Here is a 17,144-nt window from a genome sequence, read left to right as displayed (position 1 = left end):
ACTCTACAGGAGGGAGAGAGGACCCCACTGACCATAAGAGCTTACACTCTACAGGAGAGAGAGGACTCCACTCACCATAAGAGCTTACACTCTACAGGAGAGAGAGGACCCCACTGACCATAAGAGCTTACACTCTATAGAAGAGGACCCCACTGACCATAAGAGCTTACATTCTACAGAAGAGATCTCCACTGACCATAAGAGCTTACACTCTACAGGAGAGAGAGGACCCCACTGACCATAAGAGCTTACACTCTACAGGAGAGAGAGAGGACCCCACTGACCATAAGAGCTTACACTCTACAGGAGAGAGAGAGGACCCCACTGACCATAAGAGCTTACACTCTATAGAAGAGGACCCCACTGACCATAAGAGCTTACATTCTACAGAAGAGATCACCACTGACCATAAGAGCTTACACTCTACAGGAGAGAGAGGACCCCACTGACCATAAGAGCTTACACTCTACAGGAGAGAGAGGACCCCACTGACCATAAGAGCTTACACTCTACAGGAGAGATCACCACTGACCATAAGAGCTTACACTCTACAGGAGAGAGAGAACCCCACTGACCATAAGAGCTTACACTCTACAGGAGAGAGAGGACCCCACTGACCATAAGAGCTTACACTCTACAGGAGAGAGAGGACCTCACTGACCATAAGAGCTTACACTCTACAGGAGAGAGAGGACCCCACTGACCATAAGAGCTTACACTCTACAGGAGAGAGAGGACCCCACTGACCATAAGAGCTTACATTCTACAGGGGAGAAAGGACCCCACTGACCATAAGAGCTTACACTCTACAGGAGAGAGAGGACCCCACTGATCATAAGAGCTTACACTCTACAGGAGGGAGAGGACCACACTGACCATAAGAGCTTACACTCTACAGGAGAGAGAGGACCCCACTGACCATAAGAGCTTACACTCTACAGGAGAGAGAGGACCCCACTGATCATAAGAGCTTACACTCTACAGGAGGGAGAGGACCACACTGACCATAAGAGCTTACACTCTACAGGAGAGAGAGGACCCCGCTGACCATAAGAGCTTACACTCTACAGGAGAGAGAGGACCCCGCTGACCATAAGAGCTTACACTCTACAGGAGAGAGAGGACCCCACTGACCATAAGAGCTTACACTCTACAGGAGAGAGAGGACCCCACTGACCATAAGAGCTTACACTCTACAGGAGAGAGAGGACCCCACTGACCATAAGAGCTTACACTCTACAGGAGAGAGAGGACCCCACTGACCATAAGAGCTTACACTCTACAGGAGAGAGAGGACCCCACTGACCATAAGAGCTTACACTCTACAGGAGGGAGAGGACCACACTGACCCTAAGAGCTTACACTCTACAGGAGAGAGAGGACCCCTGATACTAGCTAAAACTGGTCCAGCCATTTCCAAAATGCATGGCACTCTTGTTCTTTTAAAGTTATGTATACTGTCACCGATCAGTGCTAGAGAGATAAGGATTATATGCTGCTCAAAATAATAAAGGGAACACTAAAATCCCATATCCTAGATATCACTGAATGAAATATTTCCTTTGCAAATCTTTATTCATGACATAGTGGAATATGTGTTGAGAACAATAAAACATAAAAATTATCAATGCAAATCAAAATGAATATCCCATGGAGGTCAGGATTTGGAATGATGGTCAAAATCAAAGTGGAAAATCAAATTACAGGCTAATCCAACTTCAGTGGAAATGCGTCATGACAAGGAAAAGATGCTCAGTATTGTGTGTGGCCTCCACGTTCCTGTATGACCTCCCTACAACGCCTGGGCATGCTCCTGATGAGAGGGCGGATGGTCTCCTGAGGGATATCCTCCCGGACCTGGACTAAAGCATCCGCCAACTCCTGGGCAATCTGTGGTGCAACATGACGTTGGTGGATGGTGCGAGACATGATGTTCCAGATGTGTTCAATCGGATTCAGGTCTGGGGAACGGGCGGCCAGTCCATAGCTTCAGTGCCTTCATTTTGCAGGAACTGCTGACACTCCAGCCACATGAGGTCTGGCATTGTCCTGCATTAGGAGGAACCCAGGGCCAACTGCACCAGCATATGGTCTCACAAGGGGTTTGAAGATCTCATCTCGGTACCTAATGGCAGTCAGGCTACCTCTGGCGAGCACATGGAGGGCTGTACGGCCCTCCAAAGAATGCCACCCCACACCATTACTGACCCACTGCCAAACCGGTCATGCTGAAGGATGTTGCAGGCAGCAGATCGCTCTCCACGTCGTCTCCAGACTCTCACGTCTGTCACATGTGCTCAGTGTGAACCTGCTTTCATCTGTGAAGAGCACAGGGCGCCAGGGCGAATTTGCCAATCCTGGTGTTCTGTGGCAAATGCCAATCGTACTGCACGGTGTTGGGCTGTGAGCACAGCCCCATCTGTGGACCTTGGGCACTCAGACCATCCTCATGGAGCCGGTTTCTAACTGTGCAGACACATGCACATTTGTGGCCTGCTGGAGGTCATTTTGCCGGGCTCTGGCAGTACTCCTCCTGTTCCTCCTTGCACAAAGGCTGAGGTAGCGGTCCTGCTGCTGGGTTGTTGCCCTCCTACTGCCCCCTCCACGTCTCCTGGTGTTCTGGCCTGTCTCCTGGTAGCGCCTCCAGCCTCTGGACACTACGCTGACAGACACAGCAAACCTTGCCACAGCTCGCATTGATGTGCCATCCTGGATGAGCTGCACTACCATGAGTTTGAAAGCGCAACCAACATTCAAAAGTGACCAAAACATCAGCCAGAAAGCATTGGCACTGAGATGTGGTCTGTGGTCCCCACCTGCAGAACCACTCCTTTATTGAGTGTGTCTCTTGATAATTACCAAATTTCTATCTGTTGTCTATTCCAACAGCATGTGAAATTGATTGTCAAACAGTGTTGTGTCCTAAGTGGACAGTTTGATTTCACAGAAGTTTGAGTTACTTGGAGTTATATTCTGTTGTTTAAGTGTTCCCTTTATTTTGTTGAGCAATGTATATTCCGGATGTCCACCGAAAGATCTATAGCTCACTGAAATCGCTAGGAGCTAAACCCACCGAGTTGCAAGGAGTTGATTTCTCCGTAAGCGGGTCATGTATCTACGTTGTGTTTATACTTAAAAGAACCCCCTGACGTGGTGAACATCCTGATCATTGTGTCGTTCTTATACGAGGTTCATACAGCGAGCTATGTATAGAAATGGTTTGTCATAACTCTATGAAAGGGGAGGATTCAGCCTCTGAGTGAGGCCACCACAGGGGGAGTGCCTGGGTTTTAGGCTGGGAGATAAGTGAGTGAGACAGTGTTCCCTAGTTTTGTCCCGGGTCTAGCTGCGAGACAGATGTGTGATGCATCTAGATGTGTGCCCCTCCCCCACAGCACACGGTCAGCCATGAGATGATATGAACGAAATGTAAGTGTTTTTCAACTTTAATCCCATTTTATTTGTACTGTACACATGACTTGTCTACATTTATAATACCTTTTTATACTTCTGTAAAAACTGCCTACCTTTTCGGAGTAAAATTTATAAAATTACTAGCTTTCTTTCTCCTTGCTCTATAACGTATTGTCACGTCCTCTGAAGTGAATTTCGCTACTAATTTGGGTGGGCTCTGGACCCGTTATTAAGTAAGAAATCGGAGCTGGTGGCAGCGGATTTGTCCTGTGCGTTTGGGAGGCTTTGTAGCGACGGCGGCCTTGATAATTATTGTTCCCACCTGAGTGGGAGTAGTTATATCGCCCTCGCTGCAGTGTAGCCATTAGCCAGTACAAAGTAAGGCAGCCTAGTGACTAATTATCTGTTACGCTCACGCCCTGACTGGTGGGCGTGAGCTCGAGGGTTTTGTGGCCCCACTGTGCCACAAACCAGACTACCCTGGAAGGGGCGTGACTATGACAGCTGCCTGGGTTTTCACGGAGCCTCTGATGGTGAGGACAGGCTTGTGCAGCAGGCAGCTGGCAGGTGCTACTCCAGGGTGGTGTCTGGCTGTGGCTGCTGATCCCACTTGGGAGACAGGAACACCAGAATTGGTGCGGGCATTAGGCAGGACTGGCAGAAGAGCATGGCTGGAACACAGACGAGTAGGCTGGCACAGCTGAGACAGGGCTGGCAGAGAACACAGGGCTGGCAGAGACACGGCAGGAAACAGGAGTGGCTAGGACAGCAGGAACACAGGACTGGAAGGCAGGGCAGGAACGGCAGGACTGGCAGGAACACAGGATTGGGAGGCACGGCAGAGAACACAGGACTGGTTGATGTGGTATATGAAGGAACAGGTAAGGGCCTGTTCACACTGGACGTGCAGGTACAGATATGTAGTTTGGAACACAGGGCCGGCAGAGACACGGCAGAGAACACAGGGCTTGCTAGGACGGCAGGAGACACAGGACTGACTTAGGACGGCAGGAGACAGGACTGGCTAGGACGGCAGGAAACACAGGACTAGCTGATGAGATATTAGAGTCAGGCTGCACTCAGATGACACCCGAGTGCAGTCCAATTGTGAGTGAGATGAAGGAACAGGTAGGGATATATAGTTTGGAGGAACAGGTAGGGACCTGTTCACACAGGAGAGGAGTGAAAGACTGCAGATAGGAATGGAAAAGCAGCAAGCGGTAGCGTAGCGACAAAAGCTGAGCAGAGCCACAAAGAATGTGGAGAGAAGCTGCAGCAAGAGATACTGCAGAAGCTAAGCAAAGTGGAACCGCAAGGATTGCAGAGGGGAACTGCAGCAAGAGGTTTCTGCAGCAACGGGAGCGGAGCAGAGCAAGACGGAGCAGAACAGCAGAAGTGCGGAGCAGCGGCTAAGCCACCAAGATGCAGAGCAGGCAGAGCCGCAAGAGTGCGGAGTGCAAGCAGACCGAGAACACAAGGAAAGACACAGCAGGGAAGGAAGGCACACACAAGGAGACCGAGACAAGACTAAGTACAGACAAGGCAATGGAACGAGACACAAGGACAAAGACACAGGGACAAAGACACAGGGACCAGGATATTCTGCCTCCTGGAGGGCGGACAAAGATAAAGGCAAATGCACAGAGAAAAGCCTCCAGAGAGGGAGCAACACAGAGCTAGACCTGGCAAACTCAGAAGCAAAACACTAACTGAGCAAACACATTGCACAGGCCCAGAGCACAGGGTGGAGCTGCACTATATACAGGAGGCCTCTTGGTAATTGGTCAGGAACTGATTGGACAGGTGCACCTGATTCCTATAAGAACCAGAGAGTTCAGGCGCCGGCCCCCTATACACATAGCCATGAGGCATGCACAGAGCAGAGACACAGAACATGGAGCTGGCATTAAAGAGAAAGCACATCATGGCCTGGAGCAGTGGGTAAGATTGTGTGAGAGATGTGAGGCCATGCTGTGATGCCAGCAGAGATGTTACATTATCCTAGGTGCAGTAACGTGTCTGACCTGAGGATAAGGGGGGCGCCAGAGAGCTGCAAGTTCCAAACCGATGAGATATAGATAAATCGCCTTCAGAAAAGAACTGGGCAACCAAAGAACCCCGGTTCATGACAAATTGGTGAGAGCGGTGGGGATAATAAGGGTATCCTCCCTCTGAACCGTGAGATCCACAACAAATTTATTTGTCTTATTTCCCTTATTCATATTATTTCCCTGTTCACTTTTTTATTCATAATTTTGTGGTGCTCATTCACTGCCTGTTTATATTTCTATCACTGCTATCAGATATTATGTCTACTTATTGTATTTTCAGTACTTCTAGCACGCAATATTCCATTCACAATTATTTTCCTGTAACATCTTATCCTTGCTCAATACTGTCAGTACTTTTCTGTTCTATGCGCATGCGCGCCGGCGCTCCGTTGCTTGGCATTGCTGATGTCGTCTTGTCTCGGCTCTGGGAGGGCTTGCGTTCTTGGTCCCGCTCACGTGTTCCTCCTGTGGACGTGGCCGAGTGACGTGGACTCTCCCATCCGTTGACGCCCTCGGTGATTCTGACCTTTACGACTGAGCATGCGCTGCTGATTGAGCAGCGTCACGTCCTCTGCATACACCTGCCTAGATTAGCATCCTGCATACATATAAGGGTCACATTTCGTCATGATGTATGCCAGGTCCCCGGAAGAAGGCACTGCGCCGAAACGCGCGTTGGGGCGTGTGGCACCATGGTCCTTCAGGTAAATCCTTTGGCACATTTTTACCCTGGCTTTTTGTCATTTCCCTGATACTTTTCATATGTCTTTACATCTTGTATTTTACTGTTACTTCAATAAAGCTTTGTACTTTTAGTGTACTGGTTCTTTTTGGTGCTTTTCTTCTTGATATGATTTTCGTTATTGTGGCACTGAACCTTTTCCACACATCCTTGCACCCTTATACACTGACCCTTTGATTAGTGGTATTAATTGTGGATGTTGGCTTGATGTATAGGGTTTTCCTTTTTCTATATGAGTAGATTCTGGTCAGAGTTATCTTTTATTTGAGCAGATTCCTTGGCGTTATCTGCTTTTGTGGATTGATCCCTTCGTGTGATGATTGATTGCTGCGGAGGATCATCACTTCCGTGTGCATAGCATTTATCCTTGGGGTTTAAGTGCGGAAGCTGCAGTTGGGCAGCGTTCACTTTGCAGGTGCTCAGACACTCAGTGAAGATGATGGCCGTGTTACTTCTTCTTTTTGTGGCTGCCCTTTTCCTGATAATATACTACTTGTTCAGGGCTCCAGCATCCCCTGCAGGTCGGTACCCGTTACCGGGACCATTGTTCTCCATTAAGAGATCCATGTACCTGATGCTAATACGTTTTTCACCTAAAAAAAAGACATCGTATGGAGCTCTGCGGGAACAAGAAATGCATGGGGCCAGTCTCCGCGATTCTCAGCAGCTGACCACACGTGACCTGGAGGTTCCTCAGAAGCTGGTGGACGATCCTTATGTGAGTATACCCCATTGTGAAGCCATAATATAGCGGGTGACGGTGGCAGTGCCAGGCAGCTCACTGGCAGCGGGTGCAGGACCAGGGTGAAATGGTGCCCTACAGGATGAAGCGATAGGACCAAGAGGCACCATCCCAACATGCAAGGTGTGAGGACACTTTTTTTTTTGTGTTCCGCATCTTTTTTGTTTCTCTTCTATTAACTTTCTCCAACACTAATTTTCATCTGATTTGGGTGCAATCCGGTAACTCAGGTTCTGTCGGTGGTTTTGCTTTGCCAGATGTTATATAACACATGTATGACCTTTTATAATGTTACTAAATTGTTTGTAAGTCACTTCCACTGTGAAGATGACCAGAGAAGACTCCTGTGTCACCATCACCTCCCGTCTGAACATAATGCGTGATATGACAAAGATGTCATCACATATCACACCGAAGCCCCCCAGCACTTATTGTACGTGCAGGGTCCATCTTATGTCACCCCATGTTCTGAAACGTTTCTGACATCTTTACATATTACTTGGAAAAATGATTGCTCTGTTCATTTCTCTATGGAATCTCATTACACATATTCATTACTTCAAAGAGAGATTGATACATAGATATGACATGGAGAACTAGATAGATAATAGATAAATAAATAATAGATAAATATTAGATAATGGATAGATGGATAATAGATAGATGATAGCTTATAGATAAATAGATAATAGACAATATAGGGATCCTCAGCATGATCACCTCGCAGGGTGACATGGCTAAAGGTACCTTCACACATAACGATATTGTTAACGATATCGTTGCATTTTGTGCCGTAGCAACGATATCGTTAAGGAAATCGTTATGTGTGACAGCGACCAACGATCAGGCCCCTGCTGGGAGATCGTTGGTCGCTGAAGAAAGTCCAGAACTTTATTTCGTCGCTGGACTCCCTGCAGACATCGCTGGATCGGCGTGTGTGACACCGAACCAGCGATGTCTTCACTGGTAACCAGGGTAAACATCGGGTAACTAAGCGCAGGGCCGCGCTTAGTAACCCGATGTTTACCCTAGTTACCATCCTAAAAGTAAAAAAAACAAACACTACATACTTACCTAACGCTGTCTGTCCCCGGCGCTGTGCTCTGCTCTCCTCCTGTACTGGCTGTGAGCGTCGGTCAGCCGGAAAGCAGAGCGGTGACGTCACCGCTCTGCTTTCCGGCCGCTGTGCTCACAGCCAGTACAGGAGGAGAGCAGAGAAGCAGAGCGCCGGGGACAGACAGCGTTAGGTAAGTATGTAGTGTTTGTTTTTTTTACTTTTAGGATGGTAACCAGGGTAAACATCGGGTTACTAAGCGCGGCCCTGCGCTTAGTTACCCGATGTTTACCCTGGTTACCGGCATTGTTGGTCGCTGGAGAGCGGTCTGTGTGACAGCTCTCCAGCGACCAAACAGCGACGCTGCAGCGATCCGGATCGTTGTCGGTATCGCTGCAGCGTCGCTTAATGTGAAGGGGCCTTTAGTCATAACATTCACAGTATCGGCCTTTGGTGTGATTTTCATCTTCTGCCTCTCCGACTAGACTGATGTGACCAGGTCGGTCAAAGGTTTAGCAAAGGTGGGAGCCACATGCAGGCAGGAGAGCTGTCTGGCAGGGTCACTGAGGGTGGTTGTCGGCTTATCCCCTTTCCAGCTGGTGGCGGCTGACTTCCGTACCTCAGGCGTATGGTCGCCCTTATCGGCATCTGCAATCTGTGCTGCTTTAGCGGCCTCCTTTGGCTCCTGGTCCAGCACGAACTGTCGCACCTCCACAGGGCAAAGCTGGAGAAACTGGTCCTTCGCCATCAGGTCAACTGAGACCCCAGAGAACATGACCAGGGCTGGATTTTCGTTCATGTGATCGCCGTTATTCACTGAATAACGTCAATCAGAAAAAAATGTGTGTTGGCTGTTTCAATGATTTGTCTCTCTTCTGACATGATATGCATGTCAGAGAAGAGAGAAGTGATGTCCCTCAATAACCGTCGGTACCTCTGCCATCCCCTGGTCCCTCTTAATCCGTCTACCAACCCGCCGTCATCTTCCTGAAAAAAAAAATGGCGATCACTGTGATAGACCCTATCACAGTAATCGAAATAAAAAATGTGTAAATTAAATCCCTCTTTGTCACCGCTTTGTTAGATAAAAATTATAAAATATGTTTTTTGTATTTTTCCATTCTTTGCAGTTGGGCTTAGGGTTAGGATTCGGGTTGGGGTTAGGGTTGTGTTAAGGTTGTGTTTGGGTTGGGTTTGTGTTGAGGTTGGGGTTGTCTTAAGGTTGTGTTAGGATTGGGTTTGTGTTGAGGTTGGGGTTGTGTTAAGGTTGTATTAGGATTGGGTTTGTGTTGAGGTTGGGGTTAGTGTTGTGTTAAGGTTGTGTTCGGGTGGGGTTTGTGTTGAGGTTGGGGTTAGTGTTGTGTTAAGGTTGTGTTCGGGTTGGGTTTGTGTTGAGGTTGGGGTTAGTGTTGTGTTAAGGTTGTGTTCAGGTTGGGTTTGTTTTGAGGTTGGGGTTAGTGTTGTGTTAGGATTGTGTTAGGGTTGGGTTTGTGTTGGGGATCGGGTTAGTATTGTGTTGGGGTTAGGGTTGTGTTAACCCCTTTACCCCCAAGGGTGGTTTGCACGTTAATGACCGGGCCAATTTTTACAATTCTGACCACTGTCCCTTTATGAGGTTATAACTCTGGAACGCTTCAATGGATCCTGGTGATTCTGACACTGTTTTCTCGTGACATATTGTACTTCATGACAATGGTAAAAATTCTTTGATAGTACCTGCGTTTATTTGTGAAAAAAACGGAAATTTGGCGAAAATTATGAAAATTTCGCAATTTTCCAACTTTTAATTTTTATGCAATTAAATCACAGAGATATGTCACACAAAATACTTAATAAGTAACATTTCCCACATGTCTACTTTACATCAGCACAATTTTGGAACCAAAATTTTTTTTTGTTAGGGAGTTATAAGGGTTAAAAGTTGACCAGCAATTTCTCATTTCTACAACACCATTTTATTTTAGGGACCACATCTCATTTGAAGTCATTTTGAGGGGTCTATATGATAGAAAATACCCAAGTGTGACACCATTCTAAAAACTACACCCCTCAAGGTGCTCAAAACCATATTCAAGAAGTTTATTAACCATTCTGGTGCTTCACAGGAATTTTTTGAATGTTTAAATAAAAATGAACATTTAACTTTTTTTCACAAAAAATTTAATTCCGCTCCAATTTGTTTTATTTTACCAAGGGTAACAGGAGAAAATGGACCCCAAACATTGTTGTACAATTTGTCCTGAGTATGCCAATACCCCACATGTGGGGGTAAACCACTGTTTGGGCGCATGGCAGAGCTCGGAAGCGAAGGAGTGCCATTTGACTTTTCAATGCAAAATTGACTGGAATTGAGATGGGATGCCATGTTTCGTTTGGAGAGCCCCTGATGTGGCTAAACATTGAAACCCCCCACAAGTGACACCATTTTGGAAAGTAGACCCCCTAAGGAACTTATCTAGAGGTGTGGTGAGCACTTTGACCCACCAAGTGCTTCACAGAAGTTTATAATGTAGAACCGTAAAAATAAAAAATCATTTTTTCACAAAAATTATCTTTTCGCCCCCAATTTTTTATTTTCCCAAGGGTAAGAGAAGAAATTGGACCCCAAAAGATGTTTTACAATTTGTCCTGAGTACGCTGATAGCCCATATGTGGGGGTAAACCACTGTTTGGGCGGATGGGAGAGCTCGGAAGGGAAGGAGCGCCGTTTGACTTTTCAATGCAAAATTGACAGGAATTGAGATGGGACGCCATGTTGCGTTTGAAGAGCCACTGATGTGCCTAAACATTGAAACCCCCCACAAGTGACACCATTTTGGAAAGTAGACCCCCTAAGGAACTTATCTAGAGGTGTGGTGAGCACTTTGACCAACCAAGTGCTTCACAGAAGTTTATAATGTAGAACCGTAAAAATAAAAAATCATATTTTTTCACAAAAATTCTTTTCGCCCCCAATTTTTTATTTTCCCAAGGGTAAGAGAAGAAATTGGACCCCAAAAGTTGTTGTACAATTTGTCCTGAGTACGCTGATACCCCATATGTGGGGGTAAACCACTGTTTGGGCGGATGGGAGAGCTCGGAAGGGAAGGAGCGCCGTTTGACTTTTCAATGCAAAATTGACAGGAATTGAGATGGGACGCCATGTTGCGTTTGAAGAGCCACTGATGTGCCTAAACATTGAAACCCCCCACAAGTGACACCATTTTGGAAAGTAGACCCCCTAAGGAACTTATCTAGAGGTGTGGTGAGCACTTTGACCAACCAAGTGCTTCACAGAAGTTTATAATGTAGAACCGTAAAAATAAAAAATCATATTTTTTCACAAAAATTCTTTTCGCCCCCAATTTTTTATTTTCCCAAGGGTAAGAGAAGAAATTGGACCCCAAAAGTTGTTGTACAATTTGTCCTGAGTACGCTGATACCCCATATGTGGGAGTAAACCACTGTTTGGGCGGATGGGAGAGCTCGGAAGGGAAGGAGCGCCATTTGACTTTTCAATGCAAAATTGACAGGAATTGAGATGGGACGCCATGTTGCGTTTGAAGAGCCACTGATGTGCCTAAACATTGAAACCCCCCACAAGTGACACCATTTTGGAAAGTAGACCCCCTAAGGAACTTATCTAGAGGTGTGGTGAGCACTTTGACCCACCAAGTGCTTCACAGAAGTTTATAATGTAGAACCGTAAAAATAAAAAATCATATTTTTTCACAAAAATTATCTTTTCGCCCCCAATTTTTTATTTTCCCAAGGGTAAGAGAAGAAATTGGACCCCAAAAGTTGTTGTACAATTTGTCCTGAGTACGCTGATACCCCATATGTGGGGGTAAACCACTGGGCGGATGGGAGAGCTCGGAAGGGAAGGAGCGCCGTTTGACTTCAAAGTAAAATTGACAGGAATTGAGATGGGACGCCATGTTGCGTTTGAAGAGCCACTGATGTGCCTAAACATTGAAACCCCCCACAAATGACACCATTTTGGAAAGTAGACCCCCTAAGGAACTTATCTAGAGGTGTGGTGAGCACTTTGACCCACCAAGTGCTTCACAGAAGTTTATAATGCAGAGCCGTAAAAATAAAACAAAATTTTTTTCCCACAAAAATTATTTTTTTAGCCCCCAGTTTTGTATTTTCCTGAGGGTAACAGGAGAAATTGGACCCCAAAATTTGTTGCCCAATTTGTCCTGAGTGCGATGATACACCATATGTGGGGGGAACCACTGTTTGGGCACATGGGAGGGCTCAGAAGGGAAGGAGTGCCATTTGAACGCAGACTTAGATGGAATGGTCTGCAGGTGTCACATTGCGTTTGCAGAGCCCCTAATGTACCTAAACAGTAGAAACCCCCCACAAGTGACACCATTTTGGAAACTAGACCCCCTAAGGAACTCATCTAGATGTGTTGTGATAGCTTTGAACCCTCAAGTGTTTCACTACAGTTTGTAACGCAGAGCCGTGAAAATTAAAAAAAAAAATCTTTCCCCCCAAAATTATTTTTTAGCCCCCAGTTTTGTATTTTCCCGAGGGTAAGAGGAGAAATTCGACCCCAATAGTTGTTGTCCAATTTGTCCTGAGTACGCTGATACCCCGTATGTTGGGGGAAACCACCATTTGAGCGCATGGCAGAGCTTGGAAGGGAAGGAGCGCCATTTGGAATGCAGACTTAGATGGAATGGTCTGCAGACGTCACATTGCGTTTGCAGAACCCCTAATGTACCTAAACAGTAGAAACCCCCCACAAGTGACCCCATATTGGAAACTAGACCCCCCTGGGAACTAATCTAGATGTGTTGTGAGAACTTTGAACCCCCAAGTGTTTCACTACAGTTTATAACGCAGAGCCGTGAAAATAAAAAATCTTTTTTTTTCCCACAAAAAATATGTTTTAGCCCCGAGCTTTGTATTTTCCCAAGGGTAACAGGAGAAATTGGACCCCAAAAGTTGTTGTCCTATTTGTCCTGAGTACGCTGATACCCCATATGTTGGGGTAAACTCCTGTTTGGGCACACGGGAGAGCTCGGAAGGGAAGAAGCACTGTTTTACTTTTTCAACGCAGAATTGGCTGGAATTGAGATCGGACGCCATGTCGCGTTTGGAGAGCCCCTGATGTGTCTAAACAGTGGAAACCTCCCAATTATAACTGAAACCCTAATCCAAACACATCCCTAACCCTAATCCCAACAGTAACCCTAACCACACCTCTAACCCAGACACACCCTTAACCCTAATCCCAACCCTATTCCCAACCGTAAATGTAATCTAAACCCTAACTGTAACTTTAGCCCCAACCCAAACTGTAGCCCTAGCCCTAACCCTAGCCCTAACCCTAACCCTAACCCTAGCCCTAACCCTAACCCTAGCCCTAACCCTAGCCCTAACTCTAACCCTAGCCCTAATGGGAAAATGGAAATAAATACATTTTTTTAATTTTTCCCTAACTAAGGGGGTGATGAAGGGGGGTTTGATTTACTTTTATAGCGGGTTTTTTAGCGGATTTTTATGATTGGCAGCCGTCACACACTGAAAGACGCTTTTTATTGCAAAAAATATTTTTTGCGTTACCACATTTTGAGAGCTATCATTTTTCTATATTTTGGTCCACAGAGTCATGTGAGGTCTTGTTTTTTGCGGGATGAGTTGACGTTTTTATTGGTAACATTTTCGGGCACGTGACATTTTTTGATCGCTTTTTATTCCGATTTTTGTGAGGCAGAATGACCAAAAACCAGCTATTCATGAATTTCTTTTGGGGGAGGCGTTTATACCGTTCCGTTTGGTAAAATTGATAAATCAGTTTTATTCTTCGGGTCAGTACGATTACAGCGACACCTCATTTATATCATTTTTTTATGTTTTGGCGCTTTTATACGATAAAAACTATTTTATAGAAAAAATAATTATTTTGGCATCGCTTTATTCTCAGGACTATAACTTTTTTATTTTTTTGCTGATGATGCTGTATGGCGGCTCGTTTTTTGCGGGATAAGATGACGTTTTCAGCGGTACCATGGTTATTTATATCTGTCTTTTTGATCGCGTGTTATTCCACTTTTTGTTCGCGCGGTATGATAATAAAGCGTTGTTTTTTGCCTCGTTTTTTTTTTTTTTTTTCTTACGGTGTTTACTGAAGGGGTTAACTAGTGGGCCAGTTTTATAGGTCGGGCCGTTACGGACGCGGCGATACTAAATATGTGTACTTTTATTGTTTTGTTTTTTTTATTTAGATAAAGAAATGTATTTATGAGAATAATATTTTTTTTTTTTTTCATTATTTTGGAATATTTTTTTTTATTTTTTTTACACATTTGAAATTTTTTTTTTTTACTTTTTTACTTTGTCCCAGGGGGGGACATCACAGATCAGTGATCTGACAGTGTGCACAGCACTCTGTCAGATCACTGATCTGACATGCAGCGCTGCAGCCTTCACAGTGCCTGCTCTGAGCAGGCTCTGTGAAGCCACCTCCCTCCCTGCAGGACCCGGATCCGCGGTCATCTTGGATCCGGGGCTCGAGCAGGGAGGGAGGGAGGTAAGACCCTCGCAGCAACGCGATCACATCGCTTTGCTGCGGGGGGCTCAGGGAAGCCCGCAGGGAGCCCCCTCCCTGCGCGGTGCTTCCCTGCACCGCCGGCACATCGCGATCATCTTTGATCGCGGTGTGCCAGGGGTTAATGTGCCGGGGGCGGTCCGTGACCGCTCCTGGCACATAGTGCCGGATGTCAGCTGCGATAGGCAGCTGACACCCGGCCGCGATCGGCGGCGCTCCCCCTGTGAGCGCCGCCGATCGCGCTGGCGTACTATCCCGTCCATGGTCATAGGGGCCCACCCCACATGGACGGGATAGTACGTCCGATGTCAGAAAGGGGTTAAAGGGAACCTGTCACCCCCCTGGCGTTTTAACTATAAGAGCCACCTTGTGCAGCACTAATGCTGTATTTTTTCAAGGTGTCTCTTTTATTTGGGGTCCCTTCCAACGCTGAAATATTCATCTTTATAATTTGCCCCTCATACCTGTAGTGTGCCCGGGGGGCACGTCTTTTCCCCCGGACACAAGTCACAATTCTCAATATACCCTTGGATAAAATCCTTGAGGGGTGTGGTTTCCAAAATGGTGTCACTTGTGGGGGGTTTCCACAGTTTAGGCACATCAGGGGCTGTCCAAACACAACATGGCGTCCGCTAATTATTCTAGTAAATTTTGCATTTAAGAAGTCAAATGGTTCTCCTTCCCTTCCGAGCTCTACTGTGCGTCCAAACTGTAGATTTCCCACATAAGTAAGGTATCGGTGTACTCATGAGAAATTTCACAACAAATTTTGTGGTCCATTTTTTTCTGAAACCCCTGTGAAAATTAAAAAAAGTTGGGGTCTAAAGAAATTTTTTTGTGAAAAAAATTTAATGTTAATTTTTTTTCCTTCCACATTGCTTCAGTTCCTGTGAAGCACCTGAAGGGTTAATAAACTTCTTGAATGTGGTTTTGAGCACCTTGAGGGGTTCAGTTTTTAGAATGGTGTCACTTTTGGATATTTTTTGTCATATAGACGCCTCAGTCACTTAAAATGTGATGTGGTCCCTAAAAAAATGGTTTTGTAAATTTTGTTGTAAAAATGAGAAATGGTCACCTTTTAACCCTTATAACTTCCTAACTAAAAAATGTTATTTATTAACTATTTTATGCGACATAACTGTCTGGTTTAAGGGCATTAGAATTAAAAGTTTGAAAATTGTGAAATTTTTTAACTTTTGACCAAATTTCAATTTTCTTCACAAATAAATTCAAGTCATATCGAGCAAATTTTACCACTAGCATGAAATACAATATAGAATAAATATCAATTGCACACTCATTTTGAATGCAAACAAGATTTCTTTTATTAATGTTCAAGACATAAGAGCAACCTTTGAGTGTCGACGCGTTTCAGGCCAAACAGGCCTCATTCACGACAGTTGCATGCAGTAGATATTCTCTTCTGGACAGGGATTTTCTCTTCCCTGGCAGTGCAGTTTAAGTCTGGAGGGTGTTGTTCAAGAGATATCCATGAGTAGGTTGATGAATATGAAAGGCCTATATTTCACATGTCCCGGGCCGGGTGACTTCCCTCACCACTGTGAACATCCACACAGCACCCCAGCTCCTCCCTCCCTGCACCCACGAGTGCGAGCCCGGCCGTCACCACCACAGGAACGCCAGCCAAGCCTTGGCGGGCATTCCACCTCCCTCCCTGCACCCACGAGTGCAAACCCGGCCGCCACCACAGGAATGTCAGCCAAGCCTTGGCGGGCATTCCACCTCCCTCCCTGCACCCACGAGTGCGAGCCCGGCCGCCACCACAGGGATGTCAGCGAAGCCTTGGCGGGCATTCCACCTCCCTTCCTGCACCCACGAGTGCGAGCCCGGCTGCCACCACAGGAATGTCAGCCAAGCCTTGGCGGGCATTCCACTCCCTCCCTGCACCCACGAGTTCGAGCCCGGCCGCCACCACAGGAACACCAGCCGAGCCTTGGCGGGAATTCCATCTCCCTCCCTGCACCCACGAGTGCGAGCCCGGCCGCCACCACAGGAACGCCAGCCAAGCCTTGGCTGGCATTCCACCTCCCTCCCTGCACCTACGAGTACGAGCCCGGCCACCACCACAGGAATGTCAGCCAAGCCTTGGGCGGGCATTCCACCTCCCTCCCTGCACCCACGATTGCGAGCCCGGCCGCCACCACGGGAACACCAGCCAAGCCTTGGCGGGCATTCCATCTCCCTCCCTGCACCCACGAGTGCGAGCCCGGCCGCCACCACAGGAACGCCAGCCAAGCCTTGGCGGGCATTCCACCTCCCTCCCTGCACCTACGAGTACGAGCCCGGCCGCCACCACAGGAATGCCAGCCAAGTCTTGGTGGGCATTCCACCTCCCTCCCTGCACCCACGATTGCGAGCCCGGCCGTCACCACAGGAATGTCAGCCAAGCCTTGGCAGGCATTCTACCTCCCTCCCTGCACCCACGAGTGCAAGCCCGGCCGCCACCACAGGAACGCCAGCCAAGCCTTGGCGGGCATTCCACCTCCCTCCCTGCACCTACGAGTACGAGCCCGGCCGCCACCACAGGAATGCCAGCCAAGTCTTGGTGGGCATTCCACCTCCCTCCCTGCACC

At 47.0% G+C, this 17,144-nt stretch overlaps 1 protein-coding gene across 4 annotated transcripts in view; it reads left to right on the top strand.

The window, feature by feature from the left end:
* Positions 1-4,190: 4,190 nt before the first annotated feature.
* Positions 4,191-17,144, top strand: part of LOC138649236 (uncharacterized) — a 36,108-nt gene continuing 23,154 nt past the window's right edge. For 2 of the 4 annotated variants that reach the window (XM_069739453.1, XM_069739455.1), the window contains exon 1: positions 6,633-6,925. The gene's annotated coding sequence lies outside the window, so the exon portion shown is untranslated. Of the gene's footprint in view, positions 4,296-6,632; positions 6,926-17,144 lie in introns of those variants that run through there. The other 2 variants (XM_069739457.1, XM_069739454.1) reach the window with 2 other exon arrangements.

The sequence above is a fragment of the Ranitomeya imitator genome, chromosome 9 (assembly GCF_032444005.1).
Source record: "Ranitomeya imitator isolate aRanImi1 chromosome 9, aRanImi1.pri, whole genome shotgun sequence".
Lineage (NCBI taxonomy): Eukaryota > Metazoa > Chordata > Amphibia > Anura > Dendrobatidae > Ranitomeya > Ranitomeya imitator.
The sequence above is the reverse complement of the archived record's forward strand: the minus strand, read 5'-3'. Positions and strand labels throughout refer to the sequence as shown.